This window comes from Dermacentor andersoni, chromosome 3 (assembly GCF_023375885.2).
Source record: "Dermacentor andersoni chromosome 3, qqDerAnde1_hic_scaffold, whole genome shotgun sequence".
In the NCBI taxonomy this organism is placed as follows: domain Eukaryota; kingdom Metazoa; phylum Arthropoda; class Arachnida; order Ixodida; family Ixodidae; genus Dermacentor; species Dermacentor andersoni.
The window spans coordinates 86,370,267-86,387,663 of NC_092816.1; the positions used below are offsets into that span (position 1 = coordinate 86,370,267).

General features: G+C 49.6%; 19 non-coding genes across 19 annotated transcripts; all 19 read left to right on the plus strand.

The window, feature by feature from the left end:
• Positions 1-4,445: 4,445 nt before the first annotated feature.
• On the plus strand, positions 4,446-4,517 carry TRNAH-GUG (transfer RNA histidin (anticodon GUG)). The gene has a single exon. It is a non-coding gene; the product is annotated as a tRNA-His (tRNA).
• Positions 4,518-4,781: 264 nt separating this feature from the next.
• Positions 4,782-4,853, plus strand: TRNAH-GUG (transfer RNA histidin (anticodon GUG)). The gene has a single exon. It is a non-coding gene; the product is annotated as a tRNA-His (tRNA).
• A 264-nt stretch (positions 4,854-5,117) lies between these two features.
• TRNAH-GUG (transfer RNA histidin (anticodon GUG)) lies at positions 5,118-5,189 on the plus strand. Its single transcript has one exon. It is a non-coding gene; the product is annotated as a tRNA-His (tRNA).
• A 260-nt stretch (positions 5,190-5,449) lies between these two features.
• On the plus strand, positions 5,450-5,521 carry TRNAH-GUG (transfer RNA histidin (anticodon GUG)). The gene has a single exon. It is a non-coding gene; the product is annotated as a tRNA-His (tRNA).
• A 270-nt stretch (positions 5,522-5,791) lies between these two features.
• TRNAH-GUG (transfer RNA histidin (anticodon GUG)) lies at positions 5,792-5,863 on the plus strand. The gene has a single exon. It is a non-coding gene; the product is annotated as a tRNA-His (tRNA).
• A 264-nt stretch (positions 5,864-6,127) lies between these two features.
• Positions 6,128-6,199, plus strand: TRNAH-GUG (transfer RNA histidin (anticodon GUG)). Its single transcript has one exon. It is a non-coding gene; the product is annotated as a tRNA-His (tRNA).
• A 260-nt stretch (positions 6,200-6,459) lies between these two features.
• On the plus strand, positions 6,460-6,531 carry TRNAH-GUG (transfer RNA histidin (anticodon GUG)). Its single transcript has one exon. It is a non-coding gene; the product is annotated as a tRNA-His (tRNA).
• Positions 6,532-6,793: 262 nt separating this feature from the next.
• Positions 6,794-6,865, plus strand: TRNAH-GUG (transfer RNA histidin (anticodon GUG)). The gene has a single exon. It is a non-coding gene; the product is annotated as a tRNA-His (tRNA).
• Positions 6,866-7,125: 260 nt separating this feature from the next.
• On the plus strand, positions 7,126-7,197 carry TRNAH-GUG (transfer RNA histidin (anticodon GUG)). Its single transcript has one exon. It is a non-coding gene; the product is annotated as a tRNA-His (tRNA).
• A 261-nt stretch (positions 7,198-7,458) lies between these two features.
• On the plus strand, positions 7,459-7,530 carry TRNAH-GUG (transfer RNA histidin (anticodon GUG)). The gene has a single exon. It is a non-coding gene; the product is annotated as a tRNA-His (tRNA).
• Positions 7,531-7,794: 264 nt separating this feature from the next.
• On the plus strand, positions 7,795-7,866 carry TRNAH-GUG (transfer RNA histidin (anticodon GUG)). The gene has a single exon. It is a non-coding gene; the product is annotated as a tRNA-His (tRNA).
• A 264-nt stretch (positions 7,867-8,130) lies between these two features.
• On the plus strand, positions 8,131-8,202 carry TRNAH-GUG (transfer RNA histidin (anticodon GUG)). The gene has a single exon. It is a non-coding gene; the product is annotated as a tRNA-His (tRNA).
• A 262-nt stretch (positions 8,203-8,464) lies between these two features.
• On the plus strand, positions 8,465-8,536 carry TRNAH-GUG (transfer RNA histidin (anticodon GUG)). The gene has a single exon. It is a non-coding gene; the product is annotated as a tRNA-His (tRNA).
• Positions 8,537-8,801: 265 nt separating this feature from the next.
• On the plus strand, positions 8,802-8,873 carry TRNAH-GUG (transfer RNA histidin (anticodon GUG)). Its single transcript has one exon. It is a non-coding gene; the product is annotated as a tRNA-His (tRNA).
• Positions 8,874-9,135: 262 nt separating this feature from the next.
• On the plus strand, positions 9,136-9,207 carry TRNAH-GUG (transfer RNA histidin (anticodon GUG)). The gene has a single exon. It is a non-coding gene; the product is annotated as a tRNA-His (tRNA).
• Positions 9,208-14,338: 5,131 nt separating this feature from the next.
• Positions 14,339-14,410, plus strand: TRNAH-GUG (transfer RNA histidin (anticodon GUG)). Its single transcript has one exon. It is a non-coding gene; the product is annotated as a tRNA-His (tRNA).
• Positions 14,411-14,674: 264 nt separating this feature from the next.
• TRNAH-GUG (transfer RNA histidin (anticodon GUG)) lies at positions 14,675-14,746 on the plus strand. Its single transcript has one exon. It is a non-coding gene; the product is annotated as a tRNA-His (tRNA).
• Positions 14,747-15,010: 264 nt separating this feature from the next.
• Positions 15,011-15,082, plus strand: TRNAH-GUG (transfer RNA histidin (anticodon GUG)). Its single transcript has one exon. It is a non-coding gene; the product is annotated as a tRNA-His (tRNA).
• Positions 15,083-15,350: 268 nt separating this feature from the next.
• On the plus strand, positions 15,351-15,422 carry TRNAH-GUG (transfer RNA histidin (anticodon GUG)). Its single transcript has one exon. It is a non-coding gene; the product is annotated as a tRNA-His (tRNA).
• Positions 15,423-17,397: the final 1,975 nt, after the last annotated feature.

Consider the following 17,397-nt stretch of genomic DNA (forward strand, 5'->3'; position numbering starts at 1 on the left):
CAAAGTCACGGAAGTAACCCGGGAGCGCTGGCGGGTGGATGGCGTTTCCGACAAGGGCTCGACGACCCGAGCTGTGCTGCTGCAGCTGAAGGCTGGACTGAAAGTCGACGACCTGCCCCACCAGATCCGCGTCGCCGGCGAGCTTGCGCTGGTCGTAGCCCCAGGTCGCCCCATGCAGTGCCTGCGCTGCCGGGGCTCTGGTCACGTTCGTCGAGAATGTAAGGTTCCCCGTTGCTCCCGGTGCAGGCTTTTCGGACACAACGACACGGACTGTGTACGTTCATACGCAGCAGCCGCGGGGTCGGCGGAGAGCGAGCCGTTGACATCAGACCACATGATGGACGTGACCGAGGCCGAGGATGCGGCCAAGGGAGCTGGAAGCGGCAATGCGGTGGCAGAAGCGAGCGGGACGACGACGCCGACTAAAGGAGGACCGAATAATGTCCCTCCTCCCGACGAGCCAGAAACCGCACTAATCAGCGTCAGGGTGACCCAGACAGAAAATGAGAGCCGCCAGCCGGCTACAGATACTACGGAGGCAGCGGAAAACGACAACGCGACCCCTGCTAGCGCCCGCGTCGAAAGCGTCTCGGCACCGGTGAAGAGGTCCCTGCAGCAGGAGGAGAAAGTGGACGGAAAGGCCAGCGGTGACTCCGAGGCGCCGCCAGCTAAGACGCTACCCGGCAGGCGCTCCACCCTCAAGCCTAAGCCTAACCTGGAGGCTGACCGTAGGCTCACCCCGAAGCCGACCAAAGACGAACTCGGACGACGGCCACCGGATGGCCACGGAGGCGTCTAGCGGTCAGCTAGACGTTAAGGTGAGCACCATGCTCCGGGCCTTCTCCCCTCCCGTTTAAATCAGTAATGGCTACCAACCCGTCGCTTAGCCTCGGCACGCTAAACGTTCGAGGTCTGGCCGCCAAAAGGAAACAGAGTCAGGTGTATCGACTGCTAGTGGACCACGACCTCGACGTTTTAGCAGTGCAAGAAACCAAGGTAGACGGCGAGGAGGAGACCGGGAGCATGGTGCAAAGGTTCACGTACAACTACTATACGGTAGTGAGCCACGCCTTAGGGACTTCGGCGGGGTGTGTCTTGTTCGTGAGGAAGCTTCCAGGCCTGGTTATAGACGGTTACTTCTCGTGCTCTTCCGGTCGACTTGTCGTTTGTGATTTCAGCTATTGCGATGTCCAATGGCGCGTGCTGTGCATTTATGCGCCTAATACGGTGCAAGAAAGGGTAAATTTCTTTTTGAACTTGAGGCACCACTTGTCTGTGCACAAAACGATAGCCTGTGTTGGGGACTTCAATTGTGTATTGAACATCGAAGACATGTCTACGCGACGCGTAATTTACGACAAAAGCAGCGATATCATGGCGCAGATCATACATGAATTTGAATTAGAGGATATCGCTCAGTGTTTCGGGGCTGACCGAGAAGTGAAGTACACCCACTTCCAGGGAACAAGTCATGCACGATTAGACCGTATCTACCTGTCATATCATTTAGTAGAAAAATGCCAGTGCTATGCAGTTACTGCCGTATCCTTTTCTGACCACTGCCTGGTAAAATGCAGGGTGGGCCGCAAAAAAGAACGAAACGAATTCGTCTGGGAACTGTGGAAAATGAATGCTGAGCTTCTACGGGACGATACTTTTAACGAGACGGTAGTGAATGCTCTGAATTCTTTTGGAAAAGACAGTTCTATGAAATTGGGCGAGGAATGGGAGCTGTCGAAACAAACTATTAAAATCAAGGCAATTGAAAGAAGTAGCGTGCTACGATATGAAGAGAAGGCAAGAGAAAGGGATTTAAAAACATTACTGGAAAAATTCGTGACGCTCGAATGCATGCAACCCGGAGCTTATCAAGAAGATATGCGTGCTATTAAGAAAAAGCTCGAGGTTTTCGATGAAGAGCGTTATCGAGGTGCGCTCGTGCGCGCGAGAGCAGAAAGACTAGCATGCGGGGAAATGCCTTCGAAAAGAGCACTGGGATTAGAAAAAAAGCACTCCAGACGCAAACAGATTGAGGCCATCGAATATAACGGGCTGGTAGTAACTGATACGAAGAATATAGGGCGTGCCTTCTTTGAACATTTCCAAAAGCTTTTCGCATTCAGGCCCGTCAACATGCAAAGTTTCAAGGACTTATTTTTGCAGCGAATGCCACAGCTGTCGAGTGACGTTAAAGAAACGTTGGAAGGACAAATAACTGAACAGGAAGTGATAAAGGCCATCGAAGACCTGAACCCTGGCAAGTCACCAGGTCCAGACGGTCTTTGTGCCGCTTGGTACAAATCGTTCAAAAGCCACCTAGCTCCTATCTTGACCGCAATTTTCAATGAAGCATACCAAATGAAAATATTTCCACCATCTTTCGGCCAGTCCCATACAGTACTAATACCTAAAACAGAAGAGACCGAGAAGCTCAAGCAACTTTCCTCCTATAGACCCATAGCGCTTACTAACTGTGACTACAAAATACTGATGAAGGTGCTGGCACGGCGTATGCAGTCAGTCATTAAGGAAGTAGTCGGCCCACACCAAACGTGTGGCATTCGCGGAAGAACAATCTTCACTAACATTCACAAGTTGAAGTGTGTGCTGGAGTGTTGTGATGCCATGTGTGATGCAGTAGCGATCCTCCAGCTTGACTTGGAGAAAGCGTTTGATTGCGTTTCTCACGAGATATTGCTCACCATCCTTGAACATGTTAATTTTGGCCACATAATCACTGAGGGGGTGACCATGGCGTACCGGAGTTGCTATACGAGACTTATAATTAATCAAAGGCTGGGGGCCCCCATTAACGTGAAGCGCTCCGTTCGCCAGGGTTGTCCACTCAGCCCACTCCTGTTTTGTGTTTACATAGAAACGCTATGTCAGGCCATCATTGAAAATGAATACATTAAGGGATTTTGCCTCCAAGCAGCAGAGGTGAAGTTATTGGCATATGCTGACGATGTGGCCGTATGTTGTAAAGATACGCAAAGTGTATTGAACGCTGTGAGTATCGTCAGACTGTTTGGTAATGCCACTAATAGCTTCGTGAACTGGCAGAAATGTTTGGGGTTTTGGCACGGGGGATGGGCGTCCACCCCAGACCACTTTTCGAACGTCACCTGGGTCACGACGCCAGTTAAGTACCTTGGCGCACCCCTTGATGCCTACAAGGACAGTAGCGAGTACTGGAAGGAGCGGACAAAAGAAATAAAAGAAAAAGCCGACCGATGGAACGCCGGTCACCTGTCAATGTTCGCGAAAGCAACAGCGTGCAACATGTTTCTCGTAACAAAGATCTGGTACGTAATGCAGGTCCTACAGTGCTCTCGGATTAATGTGCAGAAACTGCACCGCGTGTTCGCTGTTTTCGTGTGGGCATCGAGCTGGGAGCGATGTAGCCGAGATAATCTCTTTCGGCGCGTGAAGGATGGTGGTCTGGGGTTGGCGCACCTCTTCTTGCGTCAACTAGTAAACAGGTTCTTCTTTTTTCGAGACACAAATGACCCATTTCTACGCACCGCTATCCAAATGAGGTTGTCAAGATCACTTCCCGAATTCGTTGTAGGCACCGAAATAATGCCAGGACCAGTTCGTGGTTTCTTTAGGGAAATAATTCAGAGTGTTTCCTTTTTGCGTGTTCGTTTTTCTAGTGCATATTTGTGGAGTGTAAAACGGAAAACGTTATATCGTGATTTATGTGACAGTGTATTGCTGGTACCCATGTACAGAGCCCTGTACAGTGGAGGCCCAGGCCTAGATGTATTGAAAAGGGTGAAGAAGATGCCAGTTCAACCAGCCACTAAATCGTTCTTCTTTAAATTACACACCGGTACTCTACCTGTTAAAATCTTTCTTGAACAACGTGGGTTCTACATGCCATGGGGAACCCACTGCCTTATATGTAAAAAAGCAGAAAGCATAGATCATGTCTTCATCCACTGTTGGGAAGGGGTCTTTTTCTGGGACGTGTTACAAAGGACTCTAAAAAAAGAGCTACCTATAGATCCCCACGGAATCAGGTTTCTGCCAGTATATGACGACGAAGGTTTCCCGTACGACGTCATCATGCTTACGGGCCTCCACTGTTTATGGCGCGCAAGAATGGCGGGCTACCATTGTGACCCGGATGCCCGACCAGCGCGTGTATACTTCCGGGAATGCATGCAACGGTATGTGGAAGTGCAGAAGTTGCAACAGCCTGTTCCTGAGTGGCTGTCGAGGGTTGAACCCCTTACAGCACTAAAGGAATTTTAATCCGACAACGTCGTGCCACAGTAGCGGACGGCAACGAATGTAAATATTACTGTTCTTTGTTCCGTTTGTGTATTCATTCGTTTTTGCTTCTTTGGTCTTTGTTTATATCATTTAAGGAATGTGTGTTGTGGTGACATGTCGAGGATTGGCAATAAAGAAAAAAAAAAAAAAAAAAAAGCCAGGCAGCCGTGATTGTATAGTGGTTAGTACCTTGCGTTGTGGCCGCAATAACCCAGGTTCGAATCCTGGTCACGGCAATGCATTTTTTTCTCCTCAATGATTTAATGTGTTACAGTATTGAGCTATTGATTTTTGTTTGCGTGCATGCGGTGTGCGGAATTTTCAGCCAATTTCTGGCCGTTTCATTCGCTTTGTTTTCCTGTGACGCCCAGACTGAGGGCATTCACCCCGCCCCCCCTCCTTTTTTTTCTGTTTCCTTCAACACGGCATCGTCCTTGAGCTCCCATCTGCAGCTTCCATGACGGCGATCAGGGAAAGGTGTAGCTCCGTCCAGCCGGGCAGCCGTGATCGTATAGTGGTTAGTACCTTGCGTTGTGGCCGCAATAACCCAGGTTCGAATCCTGGTCACGGCAATGCATTTTTTTCTCCTCAATGATTTAATGTGTTACAGTATTGAGCTATTGATTTTCGTTTGCGTGCATGCGGTGTGCGGAATTCTCAGCCAATTTCTGGCCGTTTCATTCGCTTTGTTTTCCTGTGACGCCCAGACTGAGGGCATTCACCCCCCCCCCCCCTTTTTTTTTTCTGTTTCCTTCAACACGGCATCGTCCTTGAGCTCCCATCGGCAGCTTCCATGACGGCGATCCGGGAAAGGTGTAGCTCCGTCCAGCCGGGCAGCCGTGATCGTATAGTGGTTAGTACCTTGCGTTGTGGCCGCAATAATCCAGGTTCGAATCCTGGTCACGGCAATGCATTTTTTTCTCCTCAATGATTTAATGTGTTACAGTATTGAGCTATTGATTTTTGTTTGCGTGCATGCGGTGTGCGGAATTCTCAGCCAATTTCTGGCCGTTTCATTCGCTTTGTTTTCCTGTGACGCCCAGACTGAGGGCATTCACCCCCCCCCTTTTTTTTTTCTGTTTCCTTCAACACGGCATCGTCCTTGAGCTCCCATCGGCAGCTTCCATGACGGCGATCCGGGAAAGGTGTAGCTCCGTCCAGCCAGGCAGCCGTGATCGTATAGTGGTTAGTACCTTGCGTTGTGGCCGCAATAACCCAGGTTCGAATCCTGGTCACGGCAATGCATTTTTTTCTCCTCAATGATTTAATGTGTTACAGTATTGAGCTATTGATTTTTGTTTGCGTGCATGCGGTGTGCGGAATTTTCAGCCAATTTCTGGCCATTTCATTCGCTTTGGTTTCCTGTGACGCCCAGACTGAGGGCATTCACCCCCCCCCCCCCCCCCCCTTTTTTTTTTCTGTATCGTTCAACACGGCATCGTCCTTGAGCTCCCATCGGCAGCTTCCATGTCGGCGATCAGGGAAAGGCGTAGCTCCGTCCAGCTGGGCAGCCGTGATCGTATAGTGGTTAGTACCTTGCGTTGTGGCCGCAATAACCCAGGTTCGAATCCTGGTCACGGCAATGCATTTTTTTCTCCTCAATGATTTAATGTGTTACAGTATTGAGCTATTGATTTTTGTTTGCGTGCATGCGGTGTGCGGAATTCTCAGCCAATTTCTGGCCGTTTCATTCGCTTTGTTTTCCTGTGACGCCCAGACTGAGGGCATTCACCCCCCCCCCCCCTTTTTTTTTTCTGTTTCCTTCAACACGGCATCGTCCTTGAGCTCCCATCGGCAGCTTCCATGACGGCGATCCCGGAAAGGTGTAGCTCCGTCCAGCCGGGCAGCCGTGATCGTATAGTGGTTAGTACCTTGCGTTGTGGCCGCAATAACCCAGGTTCGAATCCTGGTCACGGCAATGCATTTTTTTCTCCTCAATGATTTAATGTGTTACAGTATTGAGCTATTGATTTTTGTTTGCGTGCATGCGGTGTGCGGAATTCTCAGCCAATTTCTGGCCGTTTCATTCGCTTTGTTTTCCTGTGACGCCCAGACTGAGGGCATTCACCCCCCCCCTTTTTTTTTTCTGTTTCCTTCAACACGGCATCGTCCTTGAGCTCCCATCGGCAGCTTCCATGACGGCGATCCGGGAAAGGTGTAGCTCCGTCCAGCCGGGCAGCCGTGATCGTATAGTGGTTAGTACCTTGCGTTGTGGCCGCAATAACCCAGGTTCGAATCCTGGTCACGGCAATGCATTTTTTTCTCCTCAATGATTTAATGTGTTACAGTATTGAGCTATTGATTTTTGTTTGCGTGCATGCGATGTGCGGAATTCTCAGCCAATTTCTGGCCGTTTCATTCGCTTTGTTTTCCTGTGACGCCCAGACTGAGGGCATTCACCCCCCCCCCCTTTTTTTTTTCTGTATCGTTCAACACGGCATCGTCCTTGAGCTCCCATCGGCAGCTTCCATGTCGGCGATCAGGGAAAGGCGTAGCTCCGTCCAGCCGGGCAGCCGTGATCGTATAGTGGTTAGTACCTTGCGTTGTGGCCGCAATAACCCAGGTTCGAATCCTGGTCACGGCAATGCATTTTTTTCTCCTCAATGATTTAATGTGTTACAGTATTGAGCTATTGATTTTTGTTTGCGTGCATGCGGTGTGCGGAATTCTCAGCCAATTTCTGGCCGTTTCATTCGCTTTGTTTTCCTGTGACGCCCAGACTGAGGGCATTCACCCCCCCCCTTTTTTTTTTCTGTTTCCTTCAACACGGCATCGTCCTTGAGCTCCCATCGGCAGCTTCCATGACGGCGATCCGGGAAAGGTGCAGCTCCGTCCAGCCGGGCAGCCGTGATCGTATAGTGGTTAGTACCTTGCGTTGTGGCCGCAATAACCCAGGTTCGAATCCTGGTCACGGCAATGCATTTTTTTCTCCTCAATGATTTAATGTGTTACAGTATTGAGCTATTGATTTTTGTTTGCGTGCATGCGGTGTGCGGAATTCTCAGCCAATTTCTGGCCGTTTCATTCGCTTTGTTTTCCTGTGACGCCCAGACTGAGGGCATTCACCCCCCCCCCTTTTTTTTTTCTGTTTCCTTCAACACGGCATCGTCCTTGAGCTCCCATCGGCAGCTTCCATGTCGGCGATCAGGGAAAGGCGTAGCTCCGTCCAGCCGGGCAGCCGTGATCGTATAGTGGTTAGTACCTTGCGTTGTGGCCGCAATAACCCAGGTTCGAATCCTGGTCACGGCAATGCATTTTTTTCTCCTCAATGATTTAATGTGTTACAGTATTGAGCTATTGATTTTTGTTTGCGTGCATGCGATGTGCGGAATTCTCAGCCAATTTCTGGCCGTTTCATTCGCTTTGTTTTCCTGTGACGCCCAGACTGAGGGCATTCACCCCCCCCCCCCCTTTTTTTTTTCTGTATCGTTCAACACGGCATCGTCCTTGAGCTCCCATCGGCAGCTTCCATGACGGCGATCCGGGAAAGGTGCAGCTCCGTCCAGCCGGGCAGCCGTGATCGTATAGTGGTTAGTACCTTGCGTTGTGGCCGCAATAACCCAGGTTCGAATCCTGGTCACGGCAATGCATTTTTTTTCTCCTCAATGATTTAATGTGTTACAGTATTGAGCTATTGATTTTTGTTTGCGTGCATGCGGTGTGCGGAATTTTCAGCCAATTTCTGGCCATTTCATTCGCTTTGGTTTCCTGTGACGCCCAGACTGAGGGCATTCACCCCCCCCTTTTTTTTTTTTTTCTGTATCGTTCAACACGGCATCGTCCTTGAGCTCCCATCGGCAGCTTCCATGTCGGCGATCAGGGAAAGGCGTAGCTCCGTCCAGCTGGGCAGCCGTGATCGTATAGTGGTTAGTACCTTGCGTTGTGGCCGCAATAACCCAGGTTCGAATCCTGGTCACGGCAATGCATTTTTTTCTCCTCAATGATTTAATGTGTTACAGTATTGAGCTATTGATTTTTGTTTGCGTGCATGCGATGTGCGGAATTCTCAGCCAATTTCTGGCCGTTTCATTCGCTTTGTTTTCCTGTGACGCCCAGACTGAGGGCATTCACCCCCCCCCCTTTTTTTTTTTCTGTTTCCTTCAACACGGCATCGTCCTTGAGCTCCCATCGGCAGCTTCCATGACGGCGATCCGGGAAAGGTGTAGCTCCGTCCAGCCGGGCAGCCGTGATCGTATAGTGGTTAGTACCTTGCGTTGTGGCCGCAATAACCCAGGTTCGAATCCTGGTCACGGCAATGCATTTTTTTCTCCTCAATGATTTAATGTGTTACAGTATTGAGCTATTGATTTTTGTTTGCGTGCATGCGGTGTGCGGAATTCTCAGCCAATTTCTGGCCGTTTCATTCGCTTTGTTTTCCTGTGACGCCCAGACTGAGGGCATTCACCCCCCCCCCCTTTTTTTTTTTTTCTGTATCGTTCAACACGGCATCGTCCTTGAGCTCCCATCGGCAGCTTCCATGACGGCGATCCGGGAAAGGTGTAGCTCCGTCCAGCCGGGCAGCCGTGATCGTATAGTGGTTAGTACCTTGCGTTGTGGCCGCAATAACCCAGGTTCGAATCCTGGTCACGGCAATGCATTTTTTTCTCCTCAATGATTTAATGTGTTACAGTATTGAGCTATTGATTTTTGTTTGCGTGCATGCGATGTGCGGAATTCTCAGCCAATTTCTGGCCGTTTGATTCGCTTTGTTTTCCTGTGACGCCCAGACTGAGGGCATTCACCCCCCCCCCTTTTTTTTTTTCTGTTTCCTTCAACACGGCATCGTCCTTGAGCTCTCATCGGCAGCTTCCATGACGGCGATCCGGGAAAGGTGTAGCTCCGTCCAGCCGGGCAGCCGTGATCGTATAGTGGTTAGTACCTTGCGTTGTGGCCGCAATAACCCGGGTTCGAATCCTGGTCACGGCAATGCATTTTTTTCTCCTCAATGATTTAATGTGTTACAGTATTGAGCTATTGATTTTTGTTTGCGTGCATGCGGTGTGCGGAATTCTCAGCCAATTTCTGGCCGTTTCATTCGCTTTGTTTTCCTGTGACGCCCAGACTGAGGGCATTCACCCCCCCCCCTTTTTTTTTTCTGTATCGTTCAACACGGCATCGTCCTTGAGCTCCCATCGGCAGCTTCCATGTCGGCGATCAGGGAAAGGCGTAGCTCCGTCCAGCCGGGCAGCCGTGATCATTCTGCATCCGGCAGCCGAGCTGTTCGGATCGTAGGGTCATGGCCTCTTCCGGGGCAGCGACAGCGGCCACTTTTGGTCGCGGAAACAGGATTGCAGAGGATGATAAGGAATATCCGTTCATTTTGCCACAACTGCCGAAAGGACGAGTTGCGATTAACACCGTGTTTTTGCACGGTGATGTGCGTGCGAGACCATACAAGGTCGAAGATTTCAGGGACGCCCTACTGCCGACGGGCCTCCTGCCGGACGTGGTATGCATAGGGGCGTACCAGATAAACCACGTCTGGGCGGTGACCCTGAATGATGCGACGGCGACGAAAAGACTGGTTTCCCTAAAGGACCTGCAAGTGAAGGGACGACGATGCGTCATCGTGGACCCGCAGGACCAGCAGGTGAAGCTTAGGCTTCACTGGCTGTTGTACGGAGTGGCTGACGAGGACGTCCGGACAGCGTTCGCGGCTTTCGGCAAGGTGGAAGAGGTGAGCCGGGAGCGGTGGCGAGTCGAAGGCATGGGAAGCAAGACGTCGACCACCAGGGCGGTGCTCCTCAAGCTAAAGAACGGCGTTAAAGTTGAGGACCTTCCTCATCAGGTCCGCGTCGGCGGAGAGTTGGCCTTGGTGGTTGTGCCTGGTCGACCCATGCAGTGCCTGCGCTGCCAAGGCACGGGGCACGTCCGCCGAGAGTGTAAAGTCCCACGCTGTTCCAGGTGCAGACGTTTCGGCCACGTTGACGCTGACTGCGTCAAATCCTACGCCGCCGTGACAGGACCAGCAGCGACTGACGTTGCTGAGGAGCACGTCATGGACGTGGTTGAGACGGAGGACGCCGCCAAAGGAACTGGAGACTTGGTTTCGACAGCCACACTTGAAGGGTCATCTACCGCTGGCGCTGAAAGCACGGTGGCTGAGGCTGCCGAGAAGACGGGCAAACCGGTACAGGTCCTGCCTGCAGTGAGCCTTGCTACGGGGGGCGTTAACGAAGACGCACCCGACAACGACACGACAGTAATGCTGCAGGACAAGGAAGTCAATGACGGCGAGCGGACCGCGATTATTGGTGCCCCAGTCAAGCGCCCCCACGACGAGACCAAGGACAAGGACGGCGGTGCCACCAGCACCAGCGAGGGGCCGCCGACGAAGGCGCCTCAAGGAAGGCGGATGGGCTACAAGCCAAAACCCAATGTACCACCTGGAAAGAAGCCTGCGGGCAAAACGGCCACGCTTGACGACACAAACAAGCCGGGAGGTCCCGGAGACGGCTAGCCGAGGGCTAGTCGTGAACGGTAAGCACCATGCTCCGGGCCTGCTTTTCTCGCTAGCTGAAAATGGCTGAAATACCGTCCCTTATTATTGCCACATTGAACGTGCGAGGCTTGGCGGCTAGTCGTAGGCAAAGTCAGGTCCTACGGTTGGTCACTGACCACAACTTAGACGTACTAGCCGTCCAAGAGACTAAGGTTGATGGAGAGGAGCAGACCGGGAGCATGGTGCGACGATTCACGCACAGATATTTTGCGGTGGTTAGTCATGCGGTAGGCACGTTCGGGGGGTGCATTCTGTTTGTCAAGAAACTGCCTGGACTGCAGATTCGAAGTGTATATTCCTGTGAATCTGGAAGGATTGTTTTTTGCGATGTCGTGATATGTAGTGTTGAATACCGTGTCATATGCGTCTACGCTCCGAATTCTGTCGAAGAGCGTGTCTCCTTTTTTTCTAACCTTTCTAAGCATGTCCGCTGTGATAAGCGCGTTATTTTGTTAGGGGACTTTAATTGTGTGTTGAATGCCAGAGACCGAGTGAATAATGCAGGTGTGCGCGACAAAAGCAGTAGCGTATTATCAAACCTAATAGGGGAAAATGAACTTGACGATGTTTTCGAGTGTCTGGAAGGGGGGCGTGAAGTGACTTTTACTCGTTTTCAGGGTAGTAGTCATGCACGACTGGATCGAATGTACATGTCGTTGGACATGATTCCAAGATGCCACAGTTATTGTGTAGTGCCCGTGTCGTTTTCGGACCACTGCCTCGTAAAATGTCACATAGGTGTAGTGAAAACGAAACATGCTTTTAATTGGGATCTATGGAAAATGAATGCCTTGTTACTAAATGATCAGCGGTTTGTAAAAGCAGTAAGGGATGCGGTTAACGAAGTATTCGATGATGCAACGGAAACAATAGCGGAGAAGTGGGAATGTTTTAAACAGAAGGTTAAAATTAAAGCCATAGAAAGATCGAGTTGCCTAAAATTCGAGAGGGAAATAAAAGAAAAGGGCTTAAGAAGACTGCTTGAGCAGCTGATAACGCTTGAGTGTAGAGAGCCTGGTACGTACAAAGACGACGTGCGAAACATCAAGGAAAAACTTGAAAAGTTCGACAAAGAGCGTTATCAAGGCGCTATCGTGCGTGCGCGAGCAGATGCACTAGTGGCAGGGGAGACGCCCACGAAAAGGGCGCTGGGTCTTGAGAAGGCGCACGGACGGCGAAACCACATCGATAAAATTCTATTGAACGGGACTGTCGTTGAAGACAGTGAGAGCATTGGGAGCGCCTTCTTCGAGTACTACCAGTCACTCTTTGCATTTCAGGCAGCGAATGTAGGGGGTTTTAAAGCGGATTTTCTTAATCTCATGCCGCGAATAAGTGATGATACCAAAGAACGATTAGAAGCCAAAATAACTGAGGGGGAAGTAGAAAAGGCAATCGACGATTTGAACCTTGGAAAGTCGCCTGGACCTGATGGCCTCTGCGCTGGGTGGTATAAGGCGTTTAAGAGAGAATTGGCGCCATTGTTGGTAGAGGTATTAAATGACGCGTATCAGCAGAAATGTTTGCCCCCTTCCTTTGGAAAAGCGCACACCATACTAATACCTAAGAGCGATCAAATAGATAAACTAAAATTAGTGTCGTTCTATAGGCCAATAACACTAACAAATGTTGATTACAAGATATTGATGAAGATTTTAGCTACTAGACTCCAAGGCGTCATCAAAGAAATAGTCGGAGACCATCAAACTTGTGGCATCAGAGGGCGAACTATTTTTTCTAACATTCATAAGATGCGATGTGTTCTCGAGTGCTGTGACGTCAACGGAGGTGGCGTTGCGGTTCTTCAGCTCGATCTAGAGAAAGCTTTCGATTGTGTCGCGCATGTTATTTTGTTTACCATCTTGGATCACGTTAATGTCGGTTCCATCATCACTGAGGGCGTGGCCTTGGCGTACAAGAATTGCACAACCAGATTAATTGTTAATAAGTCATTGGGGGCCCCCATTAACATTATGCGTTCAGTGCGCCAAGGCTGTCCCCTCAGCCCACTTCTGTTTGCTATTTATATAGAGGCCATGTGCGTGGCAATCAATGAAAATGACAAAATACGTGGTTTTAGATTGGCAGCGACAGAAGTGAAGCTATTGGCGTATGCAGACGACATTGCAGTGTGTTGCATAGATAAACCAAGCGTAACCGAAGCAATAACTGTAGTAAATCATTTCTGTGAAGTGTCTGGTAGCAGAGTAAATTGGAGCAAATCCCTCGGACTGTGGCACGGGGACTGGCTTTCCGCACCGGACTATTTCGCGAGTGTGAGCTGGGTGAGAACTCCGATGAGGTATCTAGGTGTTCCCCTAGATAGTTACAATAGCAGTGATGAATATCGGAGGAAGCAAACGAGTGAAATTAAAGAAAAAGTAGACAAATGGAAAGCTACTAACCTGTCTGTTTTTGCAAGAGCGACAGTTTGTAACATCTTTTTAGTCGCCAAGTTATACTACGTTATACAAGCGTTATATTGTTCTAGAGTAAATGTGCAAAGGCTGCACAGAGTGTTTGCGGTGTTCATCTGGGGTTCAACCTGGGAAAGGTGCAGTCGAACCAATTTGTTCAGAAGAGTGAAGGACGGGGGTGTGGGTTTGGCGCATCTTTTTGTTCGACAACTAGTAAACCGATTTTTGTTTTTCCGCGATGTGCGCGATCCTTTTCTGCGCACCGTATGTCAGCACAGATTGACTGACGCATTGCCGGCACATGTTGTCAGTACGGCCGGCATGACCGGAAGACTTTGTGGCTACTTTAAGGAAGTGGTAGACAGTGTGCGTTTTCTTACTGTTCGTTTTTCAAGTGATTACTTGTGTCAAGTGAAAAGGAAAACGCTGTATAAAGATGTGTGCGACATTGTTTTCCCAGTGCCGTTATACAGAGCCATGTACAGTGGAGGGCCAGGACAGGACGTCCTTAAACGGGTTAAACGCATGCAGGTGCCACCAGGGGTAAAATCCTTCTTTTTTAGGCTCCACACTGGAACCCTGTCCGTGAAGACTTTTATGGAAGAACGAGGCTGTCTCGTACCTTGGGGTTCTCACTGCTTGATCTGCAAGAAGCCCGAAACCATAGATCATGTGTTCTTGCACTGCTGGGCTGCTGTGTTCTTCTGGGACGTCTTGAAGCGAACCCTGAAGAAAGAATTACCTGTAAACCCCCAAGGGATCAGGTATCTGCCTATTAAGGATGAAGATGGCATCCCATATGACTTCATTATGGTGAATGCCCTCCACTGTATATGGCGGTCTCGAATGGCTGGGTACCACTGCGATCCCGACGCACGGCCGGTTCATATATATTTCAGAGAATGTATGTCGCGGTTTCTTGATGTACAGAAAATGCAAGAATGTGCACCGGATTGGCTGTCGAGGCTAGAACCTCTCACAGCCATGAAGGAATTTTAATTTGACAACGCCGGTCCTATACGGACGGATGGCATTATTGTAATTTTTTTTCGCTGTTTTGCATTTGTGAGATGCGTGTATTTTCTGTGTTATGTCAAAGACCGGCATTAAATAAAAAAAAAAAAAAAAAAGCCGGGCAGCCGTGATCGTATAGTGGTTAGTACCTTGCGTTGTGGCCGCAATAACCCAGGTTCGAATCCTGGTCACGGCAATGCATTTTTTTCTCCTCAATGATTTAATGTGTTACAGTATTGAGCTATTGATTTTTGTTTGCGTGCATGCGCTGTGCGGAATTCTGAGCCAATTTCTGGCCGTTTCATTCGCTTTGTTTTCCTGTGACGCCCAGACTGAGGGCATTCACCCCGCCCCCCCCCCTTTTTTTTCTGTTTCCTTCAACACGGCATCGTCCTTGAGCTCCCATCGGCAGCTTCCATGACGGCGATCCGGGAAAGGTGTAGCTCCGTCCAGCCGGGCAGCCGTGATCGTATAGTGGTTAGTACCTTGCGTTGTGGCCGCAATAACCCAGGTTCGAATCCTGGTCACGGCAATGCATTTTTTTCTCCTCAATGATTTAATGTGTTACAGTATTGAGCTATTGATTTTTGTTTGCGTGTATGCGGTGTGCGGAATTCTGAGCCAATTTCTGGCCGTTTCATTCGCTTTGTTTTCCTGTGACGCCCAGACTGAGGGCATTCACCCCGCCCCCCCCCCTTTTTTTTCTGTTTCCTTCAACACGGCATCGTCCTTGAGCTCCCATCGGCAGCTTCCATGACGGCGATCCGGGAAAGGTGTAGCTCCGTCCAGCCGGGCAGCCGTGATCGTATAGTGGTTAGTACCTTGCGTTGTGGCCGCAATAACCCAGGTTCGAATCCTGGTCACGGCAATGCATTTTTTTCTCCTCAATGATTTAATGTGTTACAGTATTGAGCTATTGATTTTTGTTTGCGTGCATGCGCTGTGCGGAATTCTGAGCCAATTTCTGGCCGTTTCATTCGCTTTGTTTTCCTTTGACGCCCAGACTGAGGGCATTCCCCCCCCCCCCCCCCCCCCTTTTTTTTTCTGTTTCCTTCAACACGGCATCGTCCTTGAGCTCCCATCGGCAGCTTCCATGACGGCGATCCGGGAAAGGTGTAGCTCCGTCCAGCCGGGCAGCCGTGATCGTATAGTGGTTAGTACCTTGCGTTGTGGCCGCAATAACCCAGGTTCGAATCCTGGTCACGGCAATGCATTTTTTTCTCCTCAATGATTTAATGTGTTACAGTATTGAGCTATTGATTTTTGTTTGCGTGTATGCGGTGTGCGGAATTCTCAGCCAATTTCTGGCCGTTTCATTCGCTTTGTTTTCCTGTGACGCCCAGACTGAGGGCATTCACCCCCCCCTTTTTTTTTCTGTTTCCTTCAACACGGCATCGTCCTTGAGCTCCCATCGGCAGCTTCCATGACGGCGATCCGGGAAAGGTGTAGCTCCGTCCAGCCGGGCAGCCGTGATCGTATAGTGGTTAGTACCTTGCGTTGTGGCCGCAATAACCCAGCTTCGAATCCTGGTCACGGCAGTGCATTTTTTTTCTCCTCAGTGATTTAATGTGTTACAGTATTAAGCGATTGATTTTTCTTAAGGAAGGGAACTGCGCTAAAAAAGACACGGACGAGTAATGACATGGACGGGCGCGAACTCGCGACTGATTTTATTCAGAAAGAACATGAATATATATATATACCTAGATTCTTATGCAATCATTGCCTAAGCGCACATGCCAAGAACGTTTTTTCTTTCTTATACAAATTGATACTAGAATCGCTTACGCATTCATCACCTGACTTATCAATGTAAAATGCCTCTGCGAGTTCACGTGCTACCTGGTTACGACTGCGCCTTAAGATTTTGGTTCTAGCCAGCAAAGGCTGGCATGCTTTATCAGGCGTAGCCAAAGGGCATGCGCCGCAATGTAAGGGCAGATTTGACCCTTTTTCGTTAACCATAGAAAGCTTATGTTCCCTTACTCCTTCATTTATACAACGGCCCGTCTGGCCAATGTAATCTTTTCCACATGTCAGGGGAATTTCATACACAGCCCCGACCGAACACCTGACAAACTGGGTGGCGTGACGTTTCGTGCAGTCTCGCACGCATTCCTCGCCGGAGACAATCCGGGGGCACAAAGAGGCCAACTTGCGCGTGGCAGAAAATACCACCTGCACACCGTAGCGATTGGCTACATTCTTTAGGTTGTGGGAGACCCTATGAATATAGGGGAGAACCGCCGGTCTGGTCTTCGGCTGACCGCCACCTTCTCGAGGTGTTCTAGGTTTCAAGCTTTGCAGAAGCTTCTCTGCCACAGCAGCCACGACGGAAACGGGAAAACCAGCCTTCTGTAACCTGCCAATCTGATTGTTGAGGCTGTCCTTTACCAGGTGAACACATGATTTCTGCAGGGCTTCCTTCAGGCACAGCATAACAATGGCGCGTTTTACCGTCTTAGAATGAGCGGACTCAAAAGGCAACAGGTCTTTCCGGGCTCGTCGTGAGTACATCCAACACGTGTGATCTGGTGTTAAAGTGATGTTAATATCTAAAAACTGCAATCTATCTTGTTCAGGTAATTCGTGGGTGAAGGTTAGACCCCTCCCGTGTCGTTTAAAGACAGATAATGTCTCTTGCACGGTAACCGTGTGCGTCAAACCGGGTTGCTTCTTAAAAATCACCAAATAATCGTCCACGTATCTAAAAACTCTCAGATCTATCTTGTCGTCCAAATAACACACTAGATCACGATCAATGCTGGCCAGGAAAATGTTAGCCAGTACCGGTGCCACACAAGACCCGATGCAAATGCCCTGACGTTGAACATGAAAACGGTTGTCAAAAGTTACAAAAGTGGACTCAAGATAAAATTCTAGTAGCTTCATGAAATTGTCCACGGTTATGCCGCTAGTATTCTGAAAATCTACTACACCATTTTCGTCGATGCAAGACCTAACTGCACAAAATAGCGCAGTTTTTTAGCGCAGTTCCCTTCCTTAAGTATGTACGACCGACTCGCCCAACAACGTGCTCTACCGATTGATTTTTGTTTGCGTGCATGCGGCGTGCGGAATTTTCAGCCAATCACTGGCCGTTTCATTCGCTTTGTTTTCCTGTGACGCCCAGACTGAGGGTATTCCCCCCCACCCTTTTTTTTTTTCTGTTTCCTTCAACAC